Source organism: Chinchilla lanigera, unplaced genomic scaffold (assembly GCF_000276665.1).
Source record: "Chinchilla lanigera isolate Chin_1 unplaced genomic scaffold, ChiLan1.0 scaffold00013, whole genome shotgun sequence".
Taxonomy (NCBI): Eukaryota; Metazoa; Chordata; class Mammalia; order Rodentia; family Chinchillidae; genus Chinchilla; species Chinchilla lanigera.
In genome coordinates this window covers 12,242,710-12,251,904 of record NW_004955414.1, presented here as the reverse complement: position 1 = coordinate 12,251,904, position 9,195 = coordinate 12,242,710, and the positions used below count along the sequence as shown (strand labels likewise).

The following is a 9,195-nucleotide window of genomic DNA, read 5'->3' as shown; positions in this document are numbered from 1 at the left end:
TCTAGAGGAGGTAGTTTATGAAGGGTCAGATGTTCATCCCTCATTTAGCAGGATATGTACTAAAATTATACAGATCCCACATGATGATCTGAGATGATTCATATGCTAATCTGAAGCTAGAGAGAGATTGTGCAGAGAAATTTAAAGGGATTTTCAGCTTGGGTACTAGTCTTGGCTTTAACATCCATTATATAACTCGCCTGAGTCAACTTAATTTCCTTTTTTGCAACCGGACTTTATAATTTTTAAAATTGAAGATTTCTTTCTCTAGATTGTGTGTAAGCCTACCTTTTTTATCACTGCAGTTTTGTGGTTTGCTAGACCATATCTTTCTTGAGGTCAGAATCCTAACTCATTTACATTTGCATTCCCAGCATCTAGCACAACTCTTGGCCCTCTAAGTAACCTGCATTTGTCTCATACAGTAGTACCTTGGTAGTTATTGGTCATTGGTTCCAGGAGATGCTTAAAAGTATCAAAAAATGACCCATATTGAAGATATTGTTTTGGTAGGAAAGAGTCATGGGGGATTGACTTTGACAATTTCTAGCTTGCAACAAGGAGTACAAAACAACAGTACTAGCATAAAATTTTCATGTCAAAATTCACTGAGTACCAAATCCAACAAGTTTCATAGTAGCTGAATCCCAAATAACTGCATAAGGAAATTTAAAATCCAATTCCTTTAGTTGAGACAATGAGTGAAAAAGATGAATGAAAAATGATGTTATAATATGGAACTTTAAAAGAATGTCTTGTTTGGGCAAGATATCATGCCTATATCTTGTACTCTGAATAACTACTAAGAAGATAATAATATGCAATATATCAATTATTGTAGCTCTGCTACTAACCTGTTTTAAAGCTCTGTTTTATTATTTTCATTTCTTTCTTTAAAATAAAAAAAATAGAAGAATATCTTTAGCAGTAGAGTACCTGAGTTGTGAGAGTTTTGTGCTAAGTGAAGAGCAACAGCACATTCTCAGTAAAGGACACTGCTGGCAGGAGTGAGGATGGAAGTAGGAAAAACAGAAGAATAAGCCTGCACCCAACATCTACCGCTGAAGATCTACAAAAATCACTGGTTGAATTCTCTTGGAGACTGCAGCTCCAAGATTTTCAGGACAATAATAAGTTTAACAAGAAGAAAGGTAACTGGGGACATTTCATATTTGAGATAAGAAATGAAGTGCCAGAAGTGGAGGTCTTTATCCCAGCAAGGAAAACAAGAGTAGGAAGAGTGGGAAAAGGGAAGTAAAAAGAATTAAGATGTATTATGTGTGTGTACCAACTTCCCACAAAGAATGCAGTTATTATGTACTGCAAACATGTACTGATAAGAATAAAAAAAGTAAAAGTAAATAAAAGGGTGGAAGTGAAGAGGGGAAATAATACAGTAATGAGAGTTGAGAAGGGCCTCAAAACAGAGCTCCTGGCCAGATTTTCAAAGGACTAACCACTGCAGGGTGACTTAGATGCTTTTCTAAGGTTCTTCTTGCTCTGGGTTGGACAAGGATATAGATATCAGCCTTCAATCACCAAAAATTAGTTTTTTTCTGTAGGTGAGAGGTCCTTGTTTATGACAATTCCTTCCTTGTGAACAGTAAGTTGGCAAGATTGCCATGGTTATGGAGGTAGGAATTTATTATTATTGTAGTCATTTTCATTGCCATCATTTTATTAGTAAGCTTTCCATTACTGTAGCAAAATACCTGAGATAAACAACTTGAAGGAAAAGTGGTTTATTTTGGCACATAGCTTCAGAGGATTTCAGTTCATGGTAGCATGGCCTTGCTGCCTTGGGCAGCCATGTGTTGCAGAGGATGTCTGCTTACTCAAGGTGGCCAGGAATAAGTGAGAGAGAGGGAGAGAGAGAGGGAAAGGGGCAGGGGAGGGAGAGAAAAGAAAAGAAAAGAAAAGAAAGGAAAAGAAAAGAAAGAAAAGAAAGAAAAGAACAGAAAAAGAAAAGAAAAGATGGGCCAGTGTTTTAATGACCTAACTTTTTTCCAATGGCCCTATTTTCCAAAGATTTTTCCACCTCACAGTAACACCACAGGCTGAGGCTAACCCTTCAATACATATTGCAAACTACAGCAATCATTTCAGAGTTGCTTTCCAAAGCTTGGGAACACAGAATGGCCAGTGGTCAGTGAGGTCTGGGAATCTACTGCATATGTTTGTTCAGTTATTTGCAGGCAGAGTGACTTAGAAAATTATCCTTAAACTTCTCTATAATTCCAAATACTCTTCTGTAAAATCATAAGCCAATAAAAGGTTGTTTTAGGATGAAATATGATTATCTAAGTAGAACCTGGCTTATGGAAAGTGCTCAATTGGAACTGAGCTTTTCTGTGAAGGATTGCATGTGCACATGATAAGCAGAACAAAAAACAGAAATAACAAGAAAACAACAAGCCTAAGTTAGTACTGTGAGGGCAGGATGGAGACATCACGTGAGTGGACTAAGATGGGGTTTGGTGGACTGTGGGGACTCCCAGGAGGTGAAGTGGTCATAGCGGCTAAGTTGTGCTGCTCTGAAAGAATGTGGAGCTCCTGTCTTTGAGTAAAGACAAACAGTTCAGGACCTAGTGATAGATGGATGGATCTAGGGCTCCACGATGCTGCTGCTGTTGCTCCTGTCAGTACCGTGAGCACTGCACATAGCACCATGTGTACAGCATTGCTGTGTGTGGGTCTCCGAGCTTCACAGCCACTGCTCTACTTCATCCTCACAATAACGCCTGTGAGGCAGATACTGCTTGGGTTGCTGTTTTATGGAACAGAAAACTGCAATTTAGAACATGTAAGTAATTTTCCACATCATTGGTAAATATAGAAAGTGTGAAGTCAAGACTCTGAGTGGCTGTGGCTGTACCTAGTCTCCATGGCAGCAAAATCTGGTATTTCTTAGGTGAGTTGGGATGTGGAAGGACAGGGGAAGGCTGACTGCTATTGAACTATCACCAGCTGCACCATAAGGTGTAATATAATTTCCTGTAAGATCAGGAACACTGCTCTTTACAGTTCTAGAAGGCATGGGCACTTCATAGTTACATAGTTGGATTTTTTTTTAACAGTTTTCTGGTACATGTTAGAAAGGACACCATTTTCTCCTTTTTTCTGGGCTAGGAACCTGTATTTACAGTAACATGAGTGCAAGCTCCATCTAGGCATTCTGTTGTGAGAAATTGTATTGTACCATGATCCCTTCTTCACTCTAGCTACAGCAAACTGGCCACATAAGAGTGGCTGACGTAGTGACAGCCATAGTCTGGAAGCCTGTGGTGAAAACCAAGGACACAGTGATGCCTTTCACTGGACAGCGACTGAATACCTCATTATGCTCCCACTATTCCCACTCTTGGTGAATTTGGATTTTAGGAGGGAAGGAGGAAAGGAAGTTGAGGGAAGGAGGGAAAGAGGGTGGGGTCAGGGAGAGAGAGAGATATTTATTCTGTTACCCATAGCCACAGAATCAAATAGTTCAGAGACATAAATGGTCCCAGCATCACTTTGGTGCCATGGCAGCCTTTGTTGGGCCAACACATTTAGGAGCCCAGATCTCTCTGAAGAGGTCTCTTTTTCTTTATCTTGGGATTCATGTTCTTCCTGAAACTCAAGCCTCTGTGTCTCCTTTTTGTCCTTAGTTGCTTCCTCTCATTTTTAGCCCAAGCCTTAGACCTGAGGACTCAAAGTACTCCTTGTGTCTCATACACAATCTAATCCAGCCCTTCAGAGGTAGCATAGCCACATACAGTGTGAGAGAGATGTCTACACTTATAAAGTTTCTTTGTCTGACTTTGTCCTCACTTAGGTTGCCACTAAAGACTCCCAGGAAGATAGAGAACATGGTGTTTCAAGATTCCTTTTCCAAGACATATTGAGCTGCCATATCATTGTTATTTTACTGATGATAAAATGAGGCATAGGTGGGCTAGTTCACTTGTAGAGGCACACTTGAAATCAAGACAGAATGGCTCCTGACCCCTGTGCTCCTCTGGTATACTGTGGCTTCCCCCACTAAATTGGCTTGTCTTTCTCATCTTATCTATAACATGACTCTAAGGAGAAAACAAATTTATGCCTTCTTGTTCCTGAAGTTAGCAGATCTATTTTCACTAAGTCTATCACTCTGTGGGTCCATTTTTCCATCCTGCTATAGATTTTTCTGTTATCATCAGAGTGCATGACTGAATACCTCCTTCAGCACAGCAAGGAACCGGTAGAGGAACCCAATATGGCCCAGCTGGGCCTTTACTTTTTTGTACTACCTTTTGTCATGATAACAATAAAACTGATATAGTATAACCAGTGTACGTTCTTTTAGGTGATGATTACTTCCGTACATACCACTTTGCCAATCAATTCATTCAGGTGCTCAGTAAATATCTGCTTTTGGTCAGATCTGGCACTAGGCACTGAAAACACAGCTATAATAAAATGGAAGCAAACTGTTTTTTTCTTGGAGGAGGAAAAGGATTTTACAATAAAGAGATGTAATAAGTTGGGTTGTGATTTGATTATGCTGCTGATGATAAGAAGGTCCTGAAGAGACTGGAGGTCTTGCCCCCAAGGTTTCGGAGAAGTTGATGAACCTTTCTGTGACAGAAGAACAGGGTTTATCTGCTGAAGAAATGAAGTAAGGCAGGCTGGACTGGGCTTCTCCCCAGGCCCCTGTGGGGCTGGAAGCCCTATGACGGCTGCAGTGGATGTGTTTTACTTGTGGAAACTGAGGAAGGAGGCTGATGCATAGCAAAGCAGCAGGGACAGCACTGACCATGAAGGAGCTGGAGTGGGAGAAGGGATCATTTTCCAGACTCCACAAAGAGAAGGGATCCCTGACCAGGTTACCTCCACTGGTGACCTGGGAGACCCAGCAGATACCAGAACAGATAAGACCTGGACAGAGTTCTGCAGCAAAGATGAGCAAGCTGAGAAGTGAACACCCCAGGACAGGCCACTTACCTCTACCTAGAGCACAGTGTGCAGGACCGGTGACAAGCCAACTGCACCAAGGGTGACTAGAGAGTCTCTGGACACAGAAGGGGAGGGCACTGTGTCACACTGTCAAGATACGCGAATGCATATTTCTTGTGTCTACAAAGTGGATTGCAAGGAAGTACAGGGAAAAGGCGGCTATGGAGGTGGACATGATGATGCCTGGGTAATGCGGCTTCAAGCAGAACAGCAGCGCCACTACTGACAGTCTAGGTTAACAATTTTGGAGATTTTAGCTAGATGAAGTCTTGTGCTGAGGATGTAAATAGTCCGGTTTTGTGCTAAAGAAATTCTGTCCAGGAGAAGCAATGAAGCTTTGAGGTCTGATGGACCAATTTCCTGGGGGAAGTAGGCAGAAATCCTAACAGGCCAAGGCCACCGACAGTGATACCTTCTGGGAGCCAAGCAGAGGTGGAAGGACCAATATGAGTCCCTCTTTCCCATAGTGACCCTTTCTCCAACCCACCAGGCTGAAAAGGTGGCAGTGGTTTGTGATCTTTAGTCTCAGGGATTTAAGATTGATCTTTAAAGACCCAAAGGAGAACTGTAGCCATGGATGAAAAAAATATGGAGGCAAAAAAATGGATGCAGTGAAGTTTGAACTGGCCCTCAGAATGAAGCAGTATTGTTTGCTTTGATAGAAAAGGCTGATTACAGTATGGTTCAAGAAAATGGACAAAAGAAATTTGGTGGTCCTCCTCCAAACTGGGAACATCCTCCTCCACCTCTACCTAAAGGCTGTGAACATTTTGTAAGAAAAATACCTTGTGGTATGTATGAAGGTGAGGTAGTTCTTGCATTTGAAAGATTTGGGAAGATATCTGAATTTCAACATATGATGGAATTTACTGGTGAAAATAGAGTTTATGTTCTGTGATGTACTACTTTGTGAAAGAAGCCCAGCTGGCCATCAGAAGTCTTAATAATTATGAAATTTGACTTGGGAAGTTTATTGGTAGGTGTGTGCATGTGCGTGTGTGTGTGTGTGTGTGTGTGTGTGTGTGTGTGTGTGAGCATGCATGTGTGTTTGAATAATTGCAGATTATATATGGGAGCTACTCCCAATGGTAAAAAGGAAGAAAAAAAATTTGAATGAAATGAAGAAGGTTACAGAGGGAGTTATAAATGTTAATTTATCCAGGTGCAACTGATAAGACCAAAAAATGTGGTTCTGCTTTTGTTGAATAGGGCTTTCACAGAGCTGCTGCTATGGCCAGGAGAAAATTAGTTCCAGGAACATTTCACCTGTGGGGCCATATCATTCACATGGATTGGCCTGCTCCAGAGAAAGAGGTTGATGAGGAAACCATGTAAAGAGCTAAAGTTCTCTATGTAAGAAATTTAATGATCTCGATGACAGAGGAAACAAAGCAGAATTCAATAAATTCAAACGTAGTGCAGTGGAATGAGTAAAAAAAATTTCACTTTTTCAACTAAAAATACACAGAGGCTGCTATGACTGTTACGACAGGAAATGCATCGATGGCGCAAATATTGCGGTAACACTGGCAAAACTAGTAAACAGAGAGAACATTTGGTGACAGCCTCTTAATGGACAGATTAGTCCCAGTTCTGAACCCTGCCTGTGCACACTAACAAAGAAGCGAGCCACCCCATCCCTAGGCCAGCCACCAAGTCTTTCCACTCGTCTCAATGGGCAGCAGAGCCCAGGCCCCTCGATTTGGTAACCAAAGATCATTGTTAGTTTGGAGATTGGAACAATTATTTATTAGATAGAAAGAAATGATGAGAAAAAAATAATTGAGTTGCAAATTTTATGCAATACTAAAGACAGCACAATCTACTATTGTGATGCTTGACAACAGCCATAAATATTTTAGTTAATAGTTATTTATTACAGAAATAAATGCTAATCTTGCTATTAATGTATTTTTAAGGTTTCTAGTGTATGCTTCTATTGCGGTTTTGATATTCACTGTATTTGAAAAAGTGTAATGGTTTTTAATGTTGAAATCATGTGTTGTTTAATTCTTATACTTAAATTTGAGTTCTTTGACATTAAATATGTAAAAAGAAATGAAATTCTAATACCCTTCACAAGGCCTACTGAGGACACGCACACCTGGTTACAAGTGACCATCAGGCCTGTTGCTTGGGCTAGTGCATGGGTGTCACATGGTGCAGGTTGGGTGGCTTATAATGTTTTATTGGACCACAGCATTGTTATGGAGAATGTGCTGTCCCTGCACATGAGCTCTCTTACTGGGACAGCGAGAACATCTAGAGCATTCTCTCCCCATCCTGAGCAACATAGAATGTGGAGGTCACCTTTGTCCTGCCTCCTAGCATCTGTTTCCCGTTGCACATTTATTTGGAAGTATATTATGTGCCATACTTGGTGAAAAAGACTTTCTTATCAGTTAATTCCCTTATTCCTCTCTATAGCCCTGAATGGTTTCAATATGACTCCGAATCACTGTTACCTCTGTGCCGTCAGATGTGGTATCCAGGTGGCAGGTGAATTAGTGCAGTAACAGGTGAGAAAAACAAGACCTGAACTCAGGAAAGGGTAATGCTTTATATTCCTTTGAGGGCACTAAAGCAAGCTTGAAGGCAAAGTAGTCCTGAGCCTAGTAAAATAAGCGACAACAAAGGTTCTTGCCCTGCAGACTGTCACTGACTAGAGGGGCGACAGGCATGTAAATAAATACCTGATGGCAATGTACCACTGTGACCCTTACAATTCCAGAGACAGGTACTGTTATAACCTGCATTTTCTATAGAACAGAACCAAGGCACAGAGAAGCTAAGTGACTGTGCCTGAGTCCCATAGCTAGAAAGTAGAAAGCAGATCCCAACTACACGGTGTCTGATCACAGCACAGCACTACGCTCTGACCTCGAGGTGGTGACATGAAGTCATTCTCTACTCCATGACCTGCAGCCCTTTGGAAGTAGCTCTCTTCTGAGGTGACATTTCCTCTGGTGACATCTGGCAATGTCTAGAGGTACACATTGACCATTATGACTGGGAGACCAGGTGCTACTGGAATCCAGTAGATTTTCAGGGATGATGTGAAATAGGCAGCGATGCACAGAACAGTTGCCACAGCAAAGATACCCTATCCCAAAATGCCAATAGCACCGTGGCAGAGAAACTGATCTGAGGGTGACTGGCTTCTTCATCAGACCTGCTTGATGGAGAGCTCCCTTGTGCCTAACACAGAGCTGGCATTCAGTGAAGATCTGTAAATGTCTGTGGCACACAGAAATCTCTGAAAGAATAACTAAATCATGCAGTTTGGGTTGTCCATATCATATGATTCTGGCCATTATTCATCCATCCATAGAGGAATGATTTGTAAAGTAATTTGCAAAATGAGCCAGAAGTCACTGTCCTCAAACTCTGGCACCAGAGAAGCAGACATGACTAAGCACCAAGGCAGAAAGGACAGGTGAGGAGAGAGTGTCCTGAGGTAAGGGAGGTGATGAAGATAACCCAGAGCCCTGTGCAAGCAAAGCAGTGGGTTCAGAGCTATCAGGTACATCTGGATTTTCACTTTGAGTTTTTTTAAATATGTGAACTCAATTAACATTTGGAGTGAGGAGAATGAGGAACATCCCTCTCCCTACTTTCCTGTGCTCTGGCACAAGACTGGTTTTCCTGCCTCCTCCTGATCATGGGCATTTATGATTGGAGGAACAAACAAGAATACCAACTGAAGACTAATTAATTAAAGGCCTAGATAAATTGCAATGCTATTTATTGCTCAATTATAGTAATTATTTCATCTATGTTTCGAGTACAATTATTTCCCTTTTCTCTCCATGGTTTCTGATTCCTCCCTTAACTATCCTCTCTATTTGTGTTTGGTGTTTTTCTTTGCCACTGCATCTCCTGTGGGAAAAATAGACAAGGAATTAAATTACAAATAAGTGCTGAACCAGAACCCATCAAGGTTGCAAGTGCCCCGATGACCTATTTCATTCTACATGGAGGTAAACTGAGTCTGGAGAGGCAGAAGGACTTCCTCAAGCCAACAGAATCTTGGGTTGGGGACCTGAACTTTCAGGACTCAGCTCACATTCAGATCCATTGGCACTTTAATATTTATGAAGAGGGCATTTTACTTTTGTGTAGAGTAAATGTGTAATAAACAGCCATCTGTGAAATGATGCTAAGAATGTATTCCTTAATTAAATATAAAGTGCCTGTTTTAAAAGACCCAAACCTCTG

The 9,195-nt window shown here is 41.3% G+C and overlaps 1 pseudogene; it reads left to right on the top strand.

Annotated features, from left to right (window-relative positions):
• Positions 1-5,554: 5,554 nt before the first annotated feature.
• LOC102009936 lies at positions 5,555-6,686 on the top strand (annotated as a pseudogene).
• Positions 6,687-9,195: the final 2,509 nt, after the last annotated feature.